This window comes from Hesperophylax consimilis, chromosome 30 (genome assembly GCF_061612785.1).
Source record: "Hesperophylax consimilis isolate HC1 chromosome 30, BYU_Hcon_1.0, whole genome shotgun sequence".
Lineage (NCBI taxonomy): Eukaryota > Metazoa > Arthropoda > Insecta > Trichoptera > Limnephilidae > Hesperophylax > Hesperophylax consimilis.
The window spans coordinates 13343009-13362993 of NC_142865.1; the positions used below are offsets into that span (position 1 = coordinate 13343009).

The following is a 19985-nucleotide window of genomic DNA, read 5'->3' on the forward strand; positions in this document are numbered from 1 at the left end:
GAAATTTTTAATGTTTAATGTAAAATATTCTTCTTCTTACAACATGTGTAATTGTAATTTGTTGTTCTTTTCTACCAAATATATATAGTATGCAATGCAACGAACAGTTAATGTTTTAAAACTTTATTATTATATTTTTCCGACTTTATGTCCGGGTTAAATCTTCCCCATAGGAAAAACTAAACCCTTCCACACACTTTTCCACAAATGATCATCTAGTCAATCCACATTATGCATTATATAAGCAAAATAAATACAAAACAATACAAGAACAACACGTCAACTCACCAGAGATCAAATGGTAAAATAATTCACCGACTCCAAATATTTTCCTATCAGAGGGTTCGGCTCGGTAGAACTCCTAACAGGGCCTATAAATCCTAATGATCCTTCAACATGAATATTTAAAAAATCTTTCGTAATCCTACATCTCTTTAAAATGACTGATTTTTGCATTTTAATATATAAATTTTTTGATAGATCTAATACGCCTAAATTTTTAATGAGAGAGCTAGCTATAATGTAAGTAGCCGAAATAACAAATAACAAATCTCTAATTTTATTATTATTATTATTTTAATTTTCAAAAACTCTTTGAGTATTAAACTATTTTTTGTTTTATTCTTTCTATCTCTTTCTTTTTTCACTTTAGTTGTACAAATATGTATGTTTCCTGTTTTCAACAGGATTATCAATAATTTGAAGAGATTCTCAATAAATTAGTATCCACACTCATACTACCTCAAAGAGACAAAAGGAATGTCAATAAATAGACCATTCAAACGGCATAGCCAAAGATGACATAGGCCCTGAGGATTTTTTTTCTTCAGGACCTCCTGTTTGGAGCTAATGTAACAATCATTTCACAAAATATCCACTATATGAATGCTTCAATAATATTACTCAAGGAGTTAATACGGTAAAGAGATAAATAATACATCGATATTGGCCTAAATATCACTAAAAACAAACTAGAAACACTATTTGAAACCCTGAACAAACTTAAAATCGTGTCAATACAAAACACGAAACAGAAAGCTAATAAATCATAGGCGGGACCCTTATCAGCACGGAGCACACGACCCACCAAAGTGGATTAGAATATAAACAAAGTACTGTGACATTTAAAGAACATGAGCGGGGGTTTACCTACATGAAAACATCACATAAGCAAGTCAAGTAACCCCGAAAGTTAAGCAATGTTTATGTTAGTCAGATATTATCGGTTTATAATTTTGACTATATCGCAATATAGTCTTTTTGGCGTCTTTTTCGTAATTCATTATTTTATTTTATTCAGGAACCGTACAGTATACTCGTATAATGGTGAATATAAAATAAACAAGGTTTTTAAACATCGGAAAATTGTATTTTTGCACTTTGATTCAATAAAATAACAGTGTTGACGAGATTCTAACATTTTACATAGTGTTTTTCGATGTCATAAGCGGGTAATCTTAACACTCAGTCCCAGTGTTAATTCAAATTAACATGAACTTAGTGAATTTTTTTACCGTAACGATAGCGATTTAGAAAAGCCATGTTTTTGTTTTCTTAAAGCTTGTAATCTTATTCCCGCCACAACAACGATAAATATTTGTCATCTGCTGATTGCGAGTTTCTGCCGTCATTGGTTACTTAATTTAAGGTAAGATATCAATATTTTCTACTCGAATTACAAATATTTTAACGCATTAAGATGTGTTCTATGTTCTATAATAATAACATCAGTTCAATTCACTGTTCACGGTAATTAGCCATAATATTGTAAATGAATTTCAATGTTCATTCAAATTAACACTGGTAGTGACGGACATGTGTTCGACTAGTATGGCGAATTTTTAAACATTTATTATCCTAGATTATTTCTTTATTTCTGAATTATTTTTAGTTAAAATGTTATTTGTTTGTACCTTAGAGATTATCACTACATAGTAAATGTGCATTTTTGACATGAAACAGTTATTTATATTACTTTTTTGTTATGTTTATTTTACCTTACTATTTATAAAATACTCTCTGACGTCCAATGTTAATCCAAATAAAAATAGAATAATTAAAAAAAAAATTAAATATCAAAAATTTTCAATGATTTTCTGAGGTATTATCAAGCTTTACATATTTTATATATGAGTAAACAATAATGCGGGTGTGAAAGGGTTAAGAATAAAAAACGTCTCCCATACAAAATACAGCACCGGTTGATTAAAAAACATAGGCCGACTGGTGACTTGTGACGTCACGGGTCACGTCCATAGAGTGTTTTTAAGTGACAAGAAAATTATTTTAACTGTAAAAAATATAACAATAAAAAAAATGTAAAAAGGTTTTAAGTTAGACGGTCATTATTGATTAAAACAAAAAAAAAAAAAAAAATGGACTGCAGTTCCTCATTACAAGATTATCCAACTAAACTGTTGTTAGTGGGAAGATTTGTGTAAGACGTGACAGAAGAATACTTGATTGGTACGAGCTCAGTTATAGGTGAAGATTGCCTCGATTATTGCTAAAAAGTTGAGCCATGAATATTTTTCATTCATTCAAGACCTTGCCTTCAAGCGTACATCTGATTACAGATAGATTCATGGTTACTTTTCTACAAGCCATACAGAAAAAAATATAACTCTCAGCGCAAAACCATAAAGCGTTTATATTTGAATATAATACTATTTTTTTAAATTAAAATGCTTTAACGGTCGTCACAAAAATAATGGAAAATTTACAATTGCTGTTAAGAGCAATCATTTAACTATAATAATAAATTAATATGGCAGCAATTTGCGATAAGATTAATAATAATTATTATTTATTACCACTAGCCGAATGCCAACAGCAATATTAATAGTATCGTTATTTAGTTTATTTATTAATCCCGCCAACAATGAGTATCGTGAAATAAAACAAAGCGAAATTAATTTGCCGGCTTTGATTTGAATATTGTTTTAATGCGCTCGGAACAATGAGTTTCAATTCGGAAAAATAAACAAGCGGTCTGGACTTTAACAAAACAAGTTATTATTAATTTATGAGTCGAAATGTACAAAGGGTTATAATTTCTTACGAGGCAATGGTTAAGAAATTGGCAACCTTCGTGGTTAAAACACCGAACTTGGAAGGTGACGATGTTTGGATCGATTCCACTCGAAATTAATAAAAAATCATTGCAAACAATAAAATTCCAAAAAAAATCTCTTCTTTTTACTAATGTTTAGAAAATATAGTGTACAAGGGGTTTAGCTTTTCCCATTTACTTCTTTTTTGAAAACCCGTTTGAAAAAAAAAACTGGAATCTAGAAAATTTAATTTTGAACAAAAATAACATTCGTTAGGGTGGCCACCCCAGATAAAGGGCCGCGGACCCGATCTAAGCCGCAGTTGAAATATAAATTTTAATGGAATACCAACGGGTATTAAAAACGTTAGATTCAAAATCAACGACAAATACTTAATAAATAACCAAAAATATATCCGGTTAACAATAACTTTATTAGCTATCCCGCAGCCAAGTGGGGGGGAGTAGGCAGAAGCCAAAATTACTATCCTCCTTATATTAGCTTAAATACTTGACATATCATTTTAGTATTACACGTATTCCTGCGCAAATACATAAGTTACCATTAATAGTTGGGATTTCTATAGTTTAAAAGCCCATAAGACAGAAAAATCATTTTCAATTTGAAAATCATGAACAATTTTCAAATTTCGAACATGAAATTAAAGTTCTGTTATTATTTCATCATGGGCCGGTTGTTTCACAGTACTTGGAATAGGACTTCCACAGAACTTGAATAATAAGAAATTTATATGTTTGAAATTTAAGCCTCCGCATTTCGAATTTCTATTTCACATTTCTCTTGAACCCGATTGAAGATCATGTCTGTACATTTGTAGAGCCGAAACGGAAATTATATGAAATTGTGCTCCGAAAATTATTAAAAACACATTGTGTTCTGTTATTTAACATGTTAAAGGTATGCAAAAAATCAAATTGGAACTTTAAATGCAAATTTTAAGATATTTTTGCTATATTTTAAATCGTGTTTTATCAAACATGTTCACAATTTCCGCTTAAGGCGATGCACTACGTCGTGTAATATTTTAAACTGAGCCGCTATCAATAACAACCCTTACGTAAATGGCGATAAGGTTTAAATTCCCGCTTAACACCATCCGCCTGTTTTGATTTATGCAAGAAAAAAACATGGCCAAAAAGTGCCTTTTATTTTATTTTGTGGATGTTCAGGCATAAATATTTAATTTTTTTCGATCATTTTATAAATAACTTAATTTGCCACATTATACAATAAAATCATAACCGAAAATGGGTTTATAAGTAGGAGATTTTGAACTTTAAAGCAGTTTTCATAGGCCTTTACATTATTTTTTTCTGGGCTTATAAAAAGACTTATCTAAAAAATACTCGATTATTTCAAAGGCCAAGATTTATTCTACTCTCAGTATTTAATTAAGCATCTGAAACATTTCTAGGCGACCAAATTTTGAAACCAAAAACACATGATTTTGCATTACTACGTATGGCATCGCCTTAATTATTATTATTTTTAATACGAACGCACTCCCTGTAACATTCGTATTTTCATATCTCTCTTACTTCTTCTTTTTGAACGCTTACTAAGGAGCCTTAATGAATTTTTAAAATTCTGTGAAACAACCCGTCCTAAGAATTACACACTCAGGGTTCACACCCTTCGCAACGTGGGCCCTCTTTAAGCTGCTTATCGCCTTTTTAGTACTCTCTGGCCGTAGTTGTAATTTGATTTTCATTTTAGAGAACCTGGTTCAGATTCAATATTAACCATAAATACTTGAATAAAAAATAATAATGCTATCAAGAATTACATATTATAGGTATTGTTTAGGGAGGTCCCTCCCTACCTCTATTTTCGGACCCCTATATACAGGGTTTTCTAATAAGAGGTGTTATTTTGAATAGCCCGCTATTTCGGTAGATGTTACTTTTGAAGCTGTCATTTTTTGACATTTGACAAGTAGAAACTACGTCATTAATAAAAATGGAACGATACACGCTTCAACAACGCATTGAAATTATTAAAATTCACTTGAGTGAATCAAATGCAAATCATCTTGAGTGATGAGGCCCATTGTCGCATCTGGGGCTCTGAAAACCAAAGAGTTATTGTTGAAAAGCCTCTCTATTCTCAACGTGTGAATGTTTGGTGCGGTTTATGGTCCGGCGGAGTCATTGGACCTTACTTTTTCGAAAATGAGGCTGGAGCAACCAGTTACGGTGAATGGATTGCGCTATCGAGAGATGATTCATGTTTTTTTATGGCCGCAATTGGATGGTATTGATCTGGACAACGTTTACTTTCAACAAGACGGCGCTACGTGCCACATAAGCAACGAAACCATTGATCTTTTATGATTGAATATCAAAATAACACTTCTTATTGGAAAACCCTGTATAAGCCGCTTACATTCTTTTCAGTACACACTGGTCGCAGAGTTGTAATTTAACCGAATACGAACACAATGAGCTGTAAAATAAGCACAAAGAGCAAACATTGATTCGAGGAGAACGAATGAATGAATGATAAGGTGCAAAATTATTTTGACGATTGGTAAAATATAATAAATTAATTAATTCTAACTTGTTTAAACGCCACCTTGGTAGAATGAACGATTCCCGCAGTCAAGCGGTTACGACACGTGGATGCATCATATAAAAGCTACAACAGCATAATCTCTGTAATAGAAAACACTATAAACCGAACCTACTTATCCGAACCACCGGTTGACAGGTAAATATCAGACGCGTTATCCATTTGAGATATTTCGGCAGCACGACTATAAGTCAGCGATTTAACTAACTCTCTTCAATATTGTTTTAAAGTTAAATGTCTTATTTTCGTCGATTGACAGCAAATACTATTAAACAAGCAATATTTATTTGATAAAATTGCGCCGCGAAACGGCGCTTGTGGTTGCCTCCTTTCGTTCTTTTTGCATAATACGTGGTTCGGTTCGCAAACGATTACATATAAACAAACACACTTTGCTCGATCAAAAGGAAGTACAAGCATTTGATTTAATTAGTATACGTTTTTTCGATAAAAACAATGCACGACCTTTGAACTTAAAAATAATACTGATATGAGTGAGGTAAATAGCTGTCGTATTGTCACAAATCGTCGGGCATTTACCGAGCATCCGAGCCCTAAAAAATTTTCCGAATGGATAACACGTCTGGTATTTACGAATATGCTGACCCCGGTGGGTGGTTGGAAAACAAAAGATGTTAACCATTGAAGAAAATCGTGTATTCTAAAGACATTAGAAAGTGGAAAGAGTTGTACGAAGTTAGCAAGGAATATAAAATTGGTAAAACCAACGTATCCGATTAATAAGAAAAAAATGATAAAATTTCGACTATTTACGTAAATTTCTCAAATGTTCCGAAAATCCAGCTGTTTCTTAAAGATTTCAGTAATCCGAAAATTCTTTAAACCGAACGGGCCACATTTTTAATTATTCGGATTATTTGGACTAAACTTCACCTACATATATGAAGAATGAGTTAATGGTGAATGTAAGTCTAAAGTCATGGTGTTTGAAAGAGACAGTACGAAAACAGCGTGCAATATAGTTGTGAATGAGGAATACTTGGAGCAGGTGGATGAGTTTGTGCATTTGGGCGGTATGTTTACGAGAGATGGAAAGGATGACAGAAATATTGAAAGAAGGGTAAATGCAGGTAACTACATTAATGGAGGACTGAAAGCAGTTGGCGCTAACAAAAAATGGTACGAAGAAGCGAAGCTAGAAATTCCCAATGGAGTGCTGGTACCTACCCTGATGTACGGCAGTGAGGCATGGAACTGGCAGAGAAAGGATGAAAGTAGACTGAATGGTGAAGAAATAAGATCCCTGAGGCGAGTGTGTAGTAAAATCATGTATGATGGTGTGAGAAATGTGGAAATCCGCAAAGAGTGTAAGGCTGATTTAAGCGTAATGAGTAAAATTAAGAAAGAGACGCTTTGATTGTTTGGGCATGTAGAGCGAATGAGCGGAGAAAGGAGTGTAAGGTGAATATATGACGCAAATGCGAATGGTAGCAGAAGGATGCCAGAGGAAGACATGGCACGATCAATTTTATTTTTGGACATTGCTGTAGTTTAAGGTTATTTTGTGTGGCATTTCCACCTTCAACATTTTTCTGTATGGAATTTAATAAAACAAAATCACTATGCAAACAATATAAAATAATAATTACAAAACGAAAAACAGCATAGTATATCCGAGTTAATGTAACTTGAAAACTCGTCTATAAATTCAATGAAGTGTGTGGGCATAGAAATATCCGTCTGAAACAGTAAAGTATAATAAGAGGATTGCAGTAGGATGAGGATAAGTAGATATTCCATAGGTAGCAGATCATGAATAAATATGCTTTTCCAAAGTTCATTCAACTGATAAAAGCCAGAAAAAGAAAAAATATTCAAGTTGGAAAGAAAAATGTGCTGGTTATAGTACCAGGGTACATTCCTTTGAACAAAAAGCCGATGGTTCCTGAAACAAACAACTCAAAACAAATAACTACAAACCTTTACGGTAAATTCATTTGGCCTGAGTGGAATGGGAGAAACGTATAACGTTGGCCTAATAGAAATGCTATACGTTTCTAAAACTATACGGGTATTTTAAGGTATGTTTAACCATTTGTTACCCACAAAGTTTGCAATGGAAAAATTGGATTGGAAAAAATATATTTATTTTCATTTAATGGATATTATCAAAAATAAAATACTGCAAAAAAAAACAACCCACAAAAAACAATGTTTTTTAAATCATAAATACATCTATTTAAAAATGACTTTTAAAAATTAAAAACCAAAAATAATTGGTTTGAATATTGACTACTGTAGGTGATTTTCGCCAAAAGAGGATAGAATGCATTGTTATCAACAACGAGGGTACCTGACGACTTTCAGCTCAATTGGATGTCGGAAAGTGTGTAAATTTGCGCTTCCAAGATGTGCATTCATTCATTGCAAATAGATGTATTTAAAAAGGAAATAACCGACATTTTTTTACTGACGTATTGCGCAGTTGTTGTACGAGTCACTATTGGCTACAATATCCCAGTAACCCCCTCACAACACTACCCTTACAAGGCGTTGGTTAGCATTAACATTAACACATAAAGCCGACACGGCGTAGTGCAGAGGGTGTGACTCGAAGAACGTTTTCAATAGTAAACAATGAAATATCTCACTACATGAAAACTTTCTTGTATCCATTTTGACGTTTTACAAACTATTGCGAGTGGGTAACAGGTAAAAATTAGGGTAAAACCGCACGAGTCGCCTGCAGGGCACAGCAGAAACAAGAAAACAAGCTAAAGCCATCTTAAGCAACATTTCGATTTTAAAGGGTTGTCATCTATAAAGCAATTAAACATAAGTATATTGATTACTTCGGGGCTAATATTTAAGACATCAAAACATTAAAGCCATTAAGACCACCCCTTTATTTATTATAAAGCCTTTTTAATGGCATTCTAGGACGGTCCTAACACATTATAATATTTCATCAGCGACATGCTGGATTTATTTCCTCATTTAACAATACCATTATTATTTTTGTATCAGCAAAAAAAAAACATTTCAAAAGAAATATTCCGTACGGCCGGATGAGTTTCGTTTTAGGGAATATGACTCTAATTGCTTTTTAGATAAATGTTCAACAAACTTTCGTCGGGAGAATAATTTTTAAGAAATTTTGAAATACATTTTGAAAAGAAAATCTGAGAGCATCACATTTATCAAATGAAGGTATCTGTTTACCTACTTGCAGTGGCATTTCGGAGATTTTATCACTAAATATAACCCGTAAACGGAAATAAAAAGTGGCACACTATTTATATAAAACTGACCAACACCAACGTCAACTTTAGAAAAATGTTTTTCTATCATAATTATTGTATTGTATTGAATTACCTGCAATAGTTTATTTATTTTTACAGTTTGGAATAATTCTCAAACGAATGTTTGAAACAGGAAAATCAGAAAAAGGTCCTTAGTTCAATTCCTAGGTGCGACCGTAAGTTTTTCATTTGAGAATCGCTAATATTGTTGTCAATGATTTGAATTTTATTTATTTTTATTACAGATATGAATTATTTAAAAAAACAGTTAAAAACCCTGCTCTATATTTTATAGGTAGGTACACACACAGTCAATTTCTGATTTTTACTACTTTAAACGTGTAGGTATTTATTTCAATGAGTGCCTAAATCTGTACTCATCTGCCCCGATGAAGATACACTGTGCTGTCTGAAACATTGAAGGGAAGCAGGGCAACAAGCACAACAACCCAACAATTATTCAGGATAATACTTTTGGACGTGAAAATCTAAAATCATATTTAACCAAACATTCATTAAGCACACACGAACAATCCATAATTTAAATCCATTTAAATAAAAATTAACTTGTGTAATTCTCTCTGTATGTAATTTTCTATAAGTGTATTTGCCGTCTATGTGTCATCCTGACAATGTAATCAATACCAATGTACGTGAAATTCACGCCAGTGTAATTTCATCGCACCCTGTATCTGTATAATATAGAGGAAGGAACATTGACTATATCATGCCTTGTACTCTGGAATATAAACGGTTCCCATTATAAAGATGAGTCCTATATTAAATCCCCGTCATTGCGAGGAATTTTCCTCTTTTTGATACTACTTTCTATCCCATTGTCAAAATTATATTTTCATTTTAAGTTATTAAGAAAAAATCCTCTTTATCAACGAATAAATTTTACATTAAATACTAGCAAAGACTCGTCAAAAATCAGGGGATATTATAATAAGATGTGTGAGCTGAAAGTATATATATAACATATTTGCCACAGGATCATTTGCTATGAAAAAAATTATTAGACGATCAGAAAGTTACTTTTCGAACGATCTCTTTAAGTAAACTTTAAAGAATAAAGATATTGGAGAAAATTAAATCAAGTTGTTAATTACGTACCATCTCCCCCTGCTGGGTGTAATATATCTAATATATCTCACTTATCTTAATAAGGTGTTCATTAAGAGGAAGCTACAAGCCAACAATTTGTATATTCTTGGTATATCTTATATCGTAGGTAATAGGCATTAAAATCGCTTGACAAAAGGAGTCTAGAAACGTTCGATTTCAAGCAAAAAACTGTTTTTTTTATTTATTTTGTAAATAATTTTATAAGAAAGCAAAAAAGTTAATCAAGTGAAACAGTCACAGATAATCTGGATATAATACTGTATTTTTTTTAAATTGTTTCCTTTACGCGTTCGTACATTTCTATTTGAAAAAATATTTTGTTAGTAGTTTGCATTTATTGAGTTTTTTTTTGAGTAATTTATTTTTTATTTGTATTCTACTCGAGCGAAGCGATAGGAAAACCTTCAATTTATCTAAAGCATATTTTTTTGTATCCATAATGTGCACCAATTCGTTATAAAGATTAATAAAAATAGTGATTCGGCATTAAGCCTCGTCTTAAGGAGTTATTTTCACAAAAGTGTTTTTATGTTTATGTTTTTTTCTGTATGTAACATGAATTTTATGTGGAAACTTTACTAGATAATGCAAACACGTAAAATTTAATTATTTATACAAAATTGTAAAACTGTTTGACAATGCAGGAATACCTAATATGAAATAGCTGTTTAAAACAACAAACCAAAAATAATTGATGGAAGATTACAGTTTAAAATAATATTGTAAACAATAAAAATATGTACAAAAGAGTAAAAACAGTACCTTTCAATCTGCTAAGTGATGGTGTTCACAAAAAATACCTTGAGAGTAAGTATCCATTACTTGAATTCGTACAAAAGGGATCTTACAGAAATCATTACTTTCATAATATCTCCAAGCGACCGAACACTCTTAGTTTTATGAAACGATGTTGTAAGCATTAAGAGGAACGTCTGCTCGGTCTTTTTCAAACAAAACTTAAGTTTGGATTTGAGGTCGAAATACCCAACCAAATATGTAAATAAAAATTTTAAGGCGATGCACTACGTCGTGTAATATTTTAAATTGAGCCGCTATCAATAACAACCCTTACGTAGATGGCGATAAGGTTTAAATTCCCGCAAAACACCATCCGCCTGTTTTGATTTATGCAAGAAAAATACATGGCCAAAAAGTGCCTTTTATTTTATTTTGTGGATGTTCAGGCATAAATATTTAATTATTTTTCGATCATTTTATAAACAACTTAATTTTCCACACTATACAATAAAATCATAACCGAAAATTGGTTCGTAAGTAGGAGATTTTGAACTTTAACGCAGTTTTCATAGACCTTATACATTATTTTTTTCTGGGCTCATAAAAAGACTTATCTAAAAAATACTCGATTATTTCAAAGGCAAAGATGTATTCTACTCGCGGTATTTAATTAAAGCATCTGAAACATTTCTAGGCGACCAAATTTTAAAACCAAAAACACATGATTTTACATTACTACGTATGGCATCGCCTTAATGTTCGTTTGTTCAAAATCTTAAATCTCGGAAAGTTCTTTACCGATTGCTTCGGAATTTTGACACAACTTTGCTTTCGAATACGCATGTTTTTTAACGTACCTATTTTATATAGATGTCACCTGCGACAAGATGTTTACAAGTCTGTTTGATGTTTACAAGCCATTAAACTATTATACGTATCTCTAGTAAGAAGTCTAATTGAATATAACTCAGTAGTTTGGTCTCCATCTTACAAAATTCACATTAATAACATTGAGCGAATACAAAAAAAAATTCTACGTTTTATAAATTTTAAATTAAATATTTCTGTCGAAGACTTAAAATACAATTTCTTATTAAATACTCTAAAAATACATACATTAGAAGATAGACGTAAAATAAACGATTTAACGTTCTTATTCAAAATACTTAACTCTAAATTCGACTGTTGTGAACTCCTGCAACTTATAAACATACATACACCCACAGTAACAACACGACAAAATACAATATTCTACAGCAGCACACATAAGCGTAACTACATTGCCCACTCTCCGATACAACGACTTCACACCACGGGAAATCATTACTTGGGTGATGTTGATATATTCAATACCAACTTGGCAAGTTTTGTGGATCATTTAAAACATTTATTTCAACAATACTCCTAAACATATCATATAAACCTACAAATGGCTGTAATTTTCTGTTTTTGTTTCTTGTGTTTATATGACTTGTTGCATAGCTTTCATCAAATGTAAATTTTTTATGTTTCAATGTATCTGTCAAATTAAAATTATACTACCAACCATGTAAAAGCCCTCTGGGCGTTAAATAAATAAATAAAAAATAAAAGCAACAAACGCTTTTGTTTCTCTATCTGCACAGACACTGGGCCACAACAATAGATGGACAGTTAGTCAAATAATATACTGTTTAATAGCAAGGTATAGCAAATATCTAGTACAGATATGTGCTATTAATTTAAATGTTTCAAATTATAAAAAACGCTATTAAAAAAAAATCTTTAGGTATTTTAGAAGCAACTTTGGCATTTTTGTGAGTAATGTAATTATTAAAAAAAATGCTCTATTTGCCATAAAAATATGATCAAATGTAAATTTAAAAAGCGTTTTCAAGAGCGTTAATTTAAATTACAAATGACCGATTTAGGTTTGAAAATAAATTTGCTGTATGTATATAAATTTTAAAAAATTTACAAAAAAAACCGCTTTAAATACAATGTTTTAATTTGAAATTTTATATTATCACGTATTTTTTTTAATAATTACAATTATCTCACAAAAACTGCCAAAGTAGCCTCTAAAATCGGTAAAAATCAAATTCTTCTTTCATATCCCATATTATATCATAATTCAATACACACAAAAAAAATAGCACATATCCGTACTAGATATTCGCTATTCCATTTAATAAAAAATGATTATTTAGTTTGTTTGGTTATTTTGGCTTCAAATCCAAATTTAAATTTTGTATGAAAAAGGTCGAGCAGCCGTTCCTCTTAAGGTTCAGAATTCGATGGTTGTTAAGACGTTATACTTTATGTAGCGAGACAATAAAAGCACGAGATTTTTCCCCGTCAACATTATCCGAAATCCGACCGAGATTTCGCCTCTCGTTGAGCCGATGCGCCCTTTTAGGACCTTATCTCCTCCGCTTCGACATGACCGTAAACTGGCACGCTTTATGCCCTCCATTACCAGGGCAGGTTTTAAAATTCGAAAATTCGAGCAGAGAAATTCAGGTGCATCACGCGAACCCGAAAATCCTAGTTCCTTGATTATGTAATCATAATACGTGTTGGAGATTTGGGTCACAATAAAGATTGTAGTAACAAGTGCTACATCAAAACTAAACGCAGAAAACACTTAATTGAAGATTGACACTGTAACGCTATCCGAAATCCGAGGTGGATAGCCAAACATTGTTAATAAATAAATAAATTTCTCATTAACATTCACACATCATCTCATACGTACTCTTCTACTATTCTGACACTTGACATGGCCCGACTCACACACACACTTTACACGGCAACACGATAAAATACATTTAAACACCATGCATACTCATTATGGCAAGCAATCCATTGGTTACGAGGGGAGCAACATATATAATTGCCTCCCAGATGAAATTAAAAATGAAAAAAGTATAGGTACATTTAAAAAAAAATTGTTCAGTTTTATGCTCAATCAACAAAACAATGAAAGTGAATAATATCGGTGTGTAATATATTTATGTGTAATATATATGTTATTTCCAGAGATGTGCTTTATTTCAAATAAATCCATTTCAAATGGAAATGCTAAATGCAAAATTGGTATTTTCCATTTTGCATTTTAAATGCTTTTCTCAATGCATTTTCCATTTTAAATGCTTTTTTGCAACATTCTTCCTACTATCTCCACTCATCTTTTTTTCATAAGCCCCAAATATCAGTCGGTCCTCAACCTCGCTATGAGAGATAATTTACATTTGTCAAGTTGCTCCCTGGTAAGAGCCCTGGCAATTTAGTGAAACCATTACAAAAAATACTGAACATGGGGCCATGACGGTGTAATATTAAATGTTAGATAGCAGTTTCTATGTTTTTACGTTGGCAACATTAGTCCCGCGCAAATTTTTTTGTGGTTTCATAATCTGTAGTCGTTGTGTTTTTGGATTTACCATCATGTAATATATTTGTTCTACATTGATGTCCATTACTAAATGACAAAATTGTTTAAAAATTCTATAATTATTTCAATTGTTTGATCTGAGAAACCATTTTTCATTTTCAATGCATTTTGAAAATAGGTATTTTGCATTTTGCATTTGAAATGCTTTTCCTAAAACCATTTTGTATTTTGCATTTTCAAATGGAAAAGTTTTGACCCATTTCCATTTTGCATTTCAAATGGTTTTGGGTACCCATTTTCCACATCTCTGGTTATTTCTAGTTAAATAAGTGAAAAATGTAATTTTCTTTTATCTAGAATAAAAATATAAAAAAATGAAAAGTATCTGATTCACTCGATCGTGCCATTTCTTCCTCAGGCGTCACCAACTTCTTCTACCATTCACATTTGCCTCATATATTCTCATTACACTCTTACAATCTTAGCGTCCCTTTATTCATCTTAATCATTAAGCTTACATTAGCCTTGCATTCTCTACACTTCTCACACGATCATACATGGTTTTACCCACAGACATAGGAATTAATAGACGAGAAGATAATGGCGAGGGGTAAAATCAACTGTTGAAGAACGAAGGGAGTGAAGCTGACTGTGATTCGTCAATAAATCAATCTGACAGTAAATAGGCATCTCGAATTATAATATCACCATTTACTTCTTAAAAGTAAAACCTGCTTTTGAATGAATAGACATTTTTACATGGGAGCGCAAATTACTCGCCACGTTATGAACAAATTTGCGAAGTCCAAATTCGGCAAAAAAATTCGGTTCTATTTTCAGAGTCGAATATTTCGCTTAAGTATTTAGTTAAGACACTTTTATAAATGTTCATAATTTACTTCCCAGCAACCAACCAGCTTTGTGTTTCGCGTCCAGACGTTTCTCGATGTGTTAGTAACAACTGATTCATATTATACGATGTGAATATGCTTAAAATAAAGTAAAATAATGCTTATATATGGAATGTAATACGAAAATTGGGTTTATTCTCTTTTTCACATCTATTTTTACAAGTTTTCATAGTACAAGTCAACATTTTGCCGTGTTATTTCGTAAAATGAACCGATGATGCCTCGACCATAGTTCGCACAAGAATGATGACGTCACGTTTTCAAATTTCACTTGAGGCCATACGCGAGCACAGCCGGCGCCAATGGAACCGGTATGGGGAGTGGGGATAATACGCTTTTAATCACTTAGGGCAGGTCTACTAATATTCATATGTCTATGGTTTTACCACACTCACGCTTCAGATATCTCATTTCTACAGCATTCAGTCTACTTCCTTTGCGAGTTCCATGCCTCATGCCATACTTCAGGGTAGATACCAGCACTCCATTGTAGATTGCTAATCTTGCTTCATTGGACCATTTTCTGTTCTGTGCCAACCGCATTCGGAGTTACCGATACAGTTTTCGACAAGGCTCGCTATTCATCAAGGAATTACCAAAAACTGATAACGATTATACTTTTGGCCGTCAAAATCTGAAAACGTATCATATTTAAACCACTTCAAATCGTACAATATTCAAGATGAATCAACAATCTAATCTCGTGCATTCATTAGTTTATAAGACAAGGTTTTTTATGCATAGCACACAAGATAACAAATTATTATAAGCAGTAATTAGGCGCTTGAAATATCCATATAAATTGACAATATCTCCCGAGTAAAAATATTGGATGATGTATAAAAAATTTGTATGGATATTTCAAGCGACTAATTATTATTGCTTGTATTATTTTTTTTCCTCGTCTTATAAATATTAGTTTATCATTAAAAAAATAATAATATTTGACAAGTCAAAATATTTTACCAACAAATGAAGATATATTATGTCTCGACGTGGGAAATTTAGCACTAACAAAGCCTTTCCTACAAAATAAAATTGGTTGTTTACAGGTGAAAAAAATATAATAAGCAGTAATATTGTTGATTGAAGTTCTATTGCATATTGAATTATTTGGCGTGTTGGAAATAAGCCGACGTAGCTTTGTGGTTCAGAGCACCTGACCGGACATCAGAAGGTGTGGGTTCAATTCCCGTCGGCAGCATTTATTTTTACTCGGGAGTTATTTTCAATTTGTGTGGATATTTCAAGCGACTAATTTATTGCTTGTAATAATTTGTCGTGCATTAATATTCTTATTTTTATCTCTTCTGTTTTATAAAGTTTAATAACTAAGTACTATATTATTTAAGTTATATTTTTATTTTCAGTTAGTTTCTTTCTTATACTAATGATATTTGTAATACGTTATTTATTTAAGTAAACTTGACCATCGGGACCTATTTATTAAACGTGATATTTGTCAATATAATATTTCAATTTTAGCATTAACAATATTATCTTGCAACTAATCTTTTTATAGTTATATTTCTGTTTGGTGTTGATGTCATTTACAGAAGTTTATTATATTTCTCTTCGGTTTTGTACAGATTATTCGCACATTTCAGAACACCTTCGTAACCTTCACTGGCTCAAGTGCCCTGAAAGAATCCAGTACAAACTGTGCTGGATGGTGTTTAAATCCATCAATGAAATGCCCCCACCCTACATCTCTGAACTATGCGTCCCGGAAAACACTGGTCTGAGGCAGTCAACACTTAGATCAGCAACATCATCAGCTGTAACCTAAACGCAAGCCAAATACTAAGTTTGGTGATCACGCTTCCGGAGTATCTGGGCCGAAGGCTTGGAATAAACTCCCTCCGGAACTAAGATCCATAACAAGTCCAACAGAATTCAGGTCTTAACTAAAAACTTACCTTTTTAAGCTGTCATTCCCTTAAATTAAATATACTATTCCTAAGAGAAAGTCCAGTTATTTTCAATTTTCCAATTATGTCCTAAATCCTGTATCTAAATTTTGCTAATAAACAATTAGATAATGTTAATTAAGTGTTAATCTCAAGTGACCTACCAGGTAAGTATGTTACCTACTGTATATTATCTTCATAAATAAGTATATTATATATTTGTACAGCGCCCTTTAGGTGATTTTGCACAATAAAAATCATCCAAATATTATGAGTAATAGTAAGAATCGTGGCTCCCTTATCAGGCACAAGAGCTCCTCTTTTCTGATAAGGTATACATGACCATATATGAACCTTAATATTATATTTTGCAAAATATGTATGTATTAATGTAACCCATATGATGTATATTAAAATAATAAAAAAAAAAAAAAAAATATTATTATTATTTATAAGTTATGAGTTATGATGCCAAAAAAATGAAGATGAAATAAATGTTCCATGTAACAAATAAATCACTTCTACATTGAAAAATAATCACATTTAGACCACTTCAAACCATGATATTTACATTATACACATTATTACAAGTATACAAAGACACTCGCGTAAATTGAAGAGAATTTTCATAAAACTTCTCCTCTCATTACACTCAAACACTTAGTTCCTGCGCATCATCAGAATAATTTATTCATCTCGCTGACAGGAGTCGAGAAGTGGTTAGTCGACGGTGAGCGCTTTGGGAGAGGAAATAGGGATATTATGTGAGGAAGGAAATCCAGGACGTAATGTAGGCTGGATAAGGACACGTCTTTAGAGGACTACAGATTGGCGATAAAGTAAATACGAAATTAAATTAAATACGTGAGTACTGCACACGAACATGATATAAAGTATTGCTAATGTATTAAGAATCTCTTCAAATTATTCGTAATCCCGTTAACAAAGGGACTGCAGGCCATTAACGAATGAATTGATAGGTTTCATAAAAGTATTTTTTTTATAGGTTTGATAGGTGTTCTAATAGTTTAGCATGTGTTATCACGATATCGGAACACGTGTTCACAAAAATGATAATATTTCCGCATTTCGTCATTGTATATTATCAACACAAGTGCAGGTGCATGAAAACGTGTTCCGATGTGTTAGGAATTTACTAAAAGTTTATCAGGAAAGGCCTGCAATCTCGTTTTTAACAGGATTACAAAAAAATTAAATATATTTTCAATAAATTAGAAATACTGATTTTTATCTGTGCACAAGAGTCCCAATTGCTAGAGACTGTGGCACTCGCAATTGCAATATATCTAAAAGTCCGGCAATCATAGATCCATGGGAATATTCTAAGGCTGAGCTGGGGAAGAGGAAGTTAGGAAAGTTTCTGGCTATTCAGACCTTGTGACCAAAAACGTCTAAAGCCATTTAAAGCAACGTTTCGATTCTAAACGGTGAAATGACTTTAAGCGCACTTGAAGTGAAATGACACTAAACTGCGCTATATAAATGGTATATTATTATTAAGGGAGAAAACGATTTCTATGAGTTGTTTCCAAAAGCGTTCAAATTGACTGAACAGCTGCAAAACCGAACAAATTAAGCCTTGAGGGTAAATCTAATTGATTTGTCAGTATTTTCTATAGATTTCCTTATATATAATGAATAATTTTCTCTTCTATCAACATAATAATCTTAACAATCCTTAGATTTGTTTTGTGTCGCTCTCTCGCGTGGGATTTTGGCATAATTTACAAAGTACACGGTGTTCTTTAAGTGTTAATTTGTTTTGTTTTTTATTTAATTTGTGTTTTATAGTGCGAAATGTTTATGCAAATTTCAGTGGGTATCGTGATAAAAAAATTCTCGGAGAATTTTGAATTTTACTACCTCCTGTTTATTGCGTGTACACTCATTAAGATTCTCGCGTTGTAACACTTACGTGTTTAATTAAATCTAATCCTTGAAATGCTGTCAACTTTTGTTAAATTTGTCGGCGATGTACAGTTCTATGTCTGCAACTATTATTATTATGCAATTTATTATTCTCCAGCTTGAAATCTGTGATTATTGTTAATTTAAAAATTTTAACTTAAAAGTTTATATCGACTTGCTTACACACAAATTTAGAATAGTCGCGAACCAAATGAAATCCTTAACTTTACTAAAAATGTATGTCAAGGCGATGCACTACATCATAACCGAAAACGGGTTCGTAAGTAGGAGATTTTTAACTTTAAAGCAGTTTTCATAGGCCTTATACATTATTTTTTTCTGGGCTTATAAAAAGACTTATCTAAAAAAAACTCGATTATTTCAAAGGCTAAGACGTATTCTACTCGCAGTATTTAATTAAAGCATCTGAAACATGTCTAGGCGACCAAATTTTCAAACCAAAAACACATGATTTTGCATTACTACGTATGGCATCGCCTTAAATTATTTATTTAAACAGAAAAATAATAGGACTTGAAGACCTCCGTGGTCGAGGGGTAAGGCTCTCGTCTAGCAAACCGGAGGTCGCGGGTTAAAGCCCCGGCATGCGCAAGTAAATATTATTTGATTAATTTAGTGTTATTTCACAATTTTCTCATTTAAAATAATGTTCAGTAAATTTGCGGCACGTTCCAGAGTGTAAGATGCTCTCAGTATCGCCCTGGTGTAACTAACTAACTAACCATCACGCACATTCCCCGCAGGGGTAGGCAGAGAGGACGGACCGCCAAACAACTCGGTCTTGGCACACACTCCTTGCCTCATTCACATTCATGTAAATCCTCGACTTTATATTGCCGTTAAATAAAAAATAAAAATAAATAGTTGTCTCCATTAGATATTTATGTTGAAATCAGGTATTTTGTAAAGAGCCTTTGCATGCAGCGGAATTCGATTATTTTTATTATTTTCAGATTTTAGACAAGTAAAGAAAATCAGGTAACTTGCCATCGGTACGTGCCAAGGGTACGGGATCGTTCAATAGTGTTAAATATTAAAATGAATAATGCAACTCTTAACCTATA

The 19985-nt window shown here is 32.3% G+C and overlaps 1 long non-coding RNA gene across 2 annotated transcripts in view; it reads right to left on the reverse strand.

Moving 5' to 3' along the window:
* The window catches only part of LOC149409661 (uncharacterized), a 463199-nt gene that overhangs the window by 59280 nt on the left and 383934 nt on the right, over positions 1-19985 (reverse strand). The window lies entirely within an intron of this gene.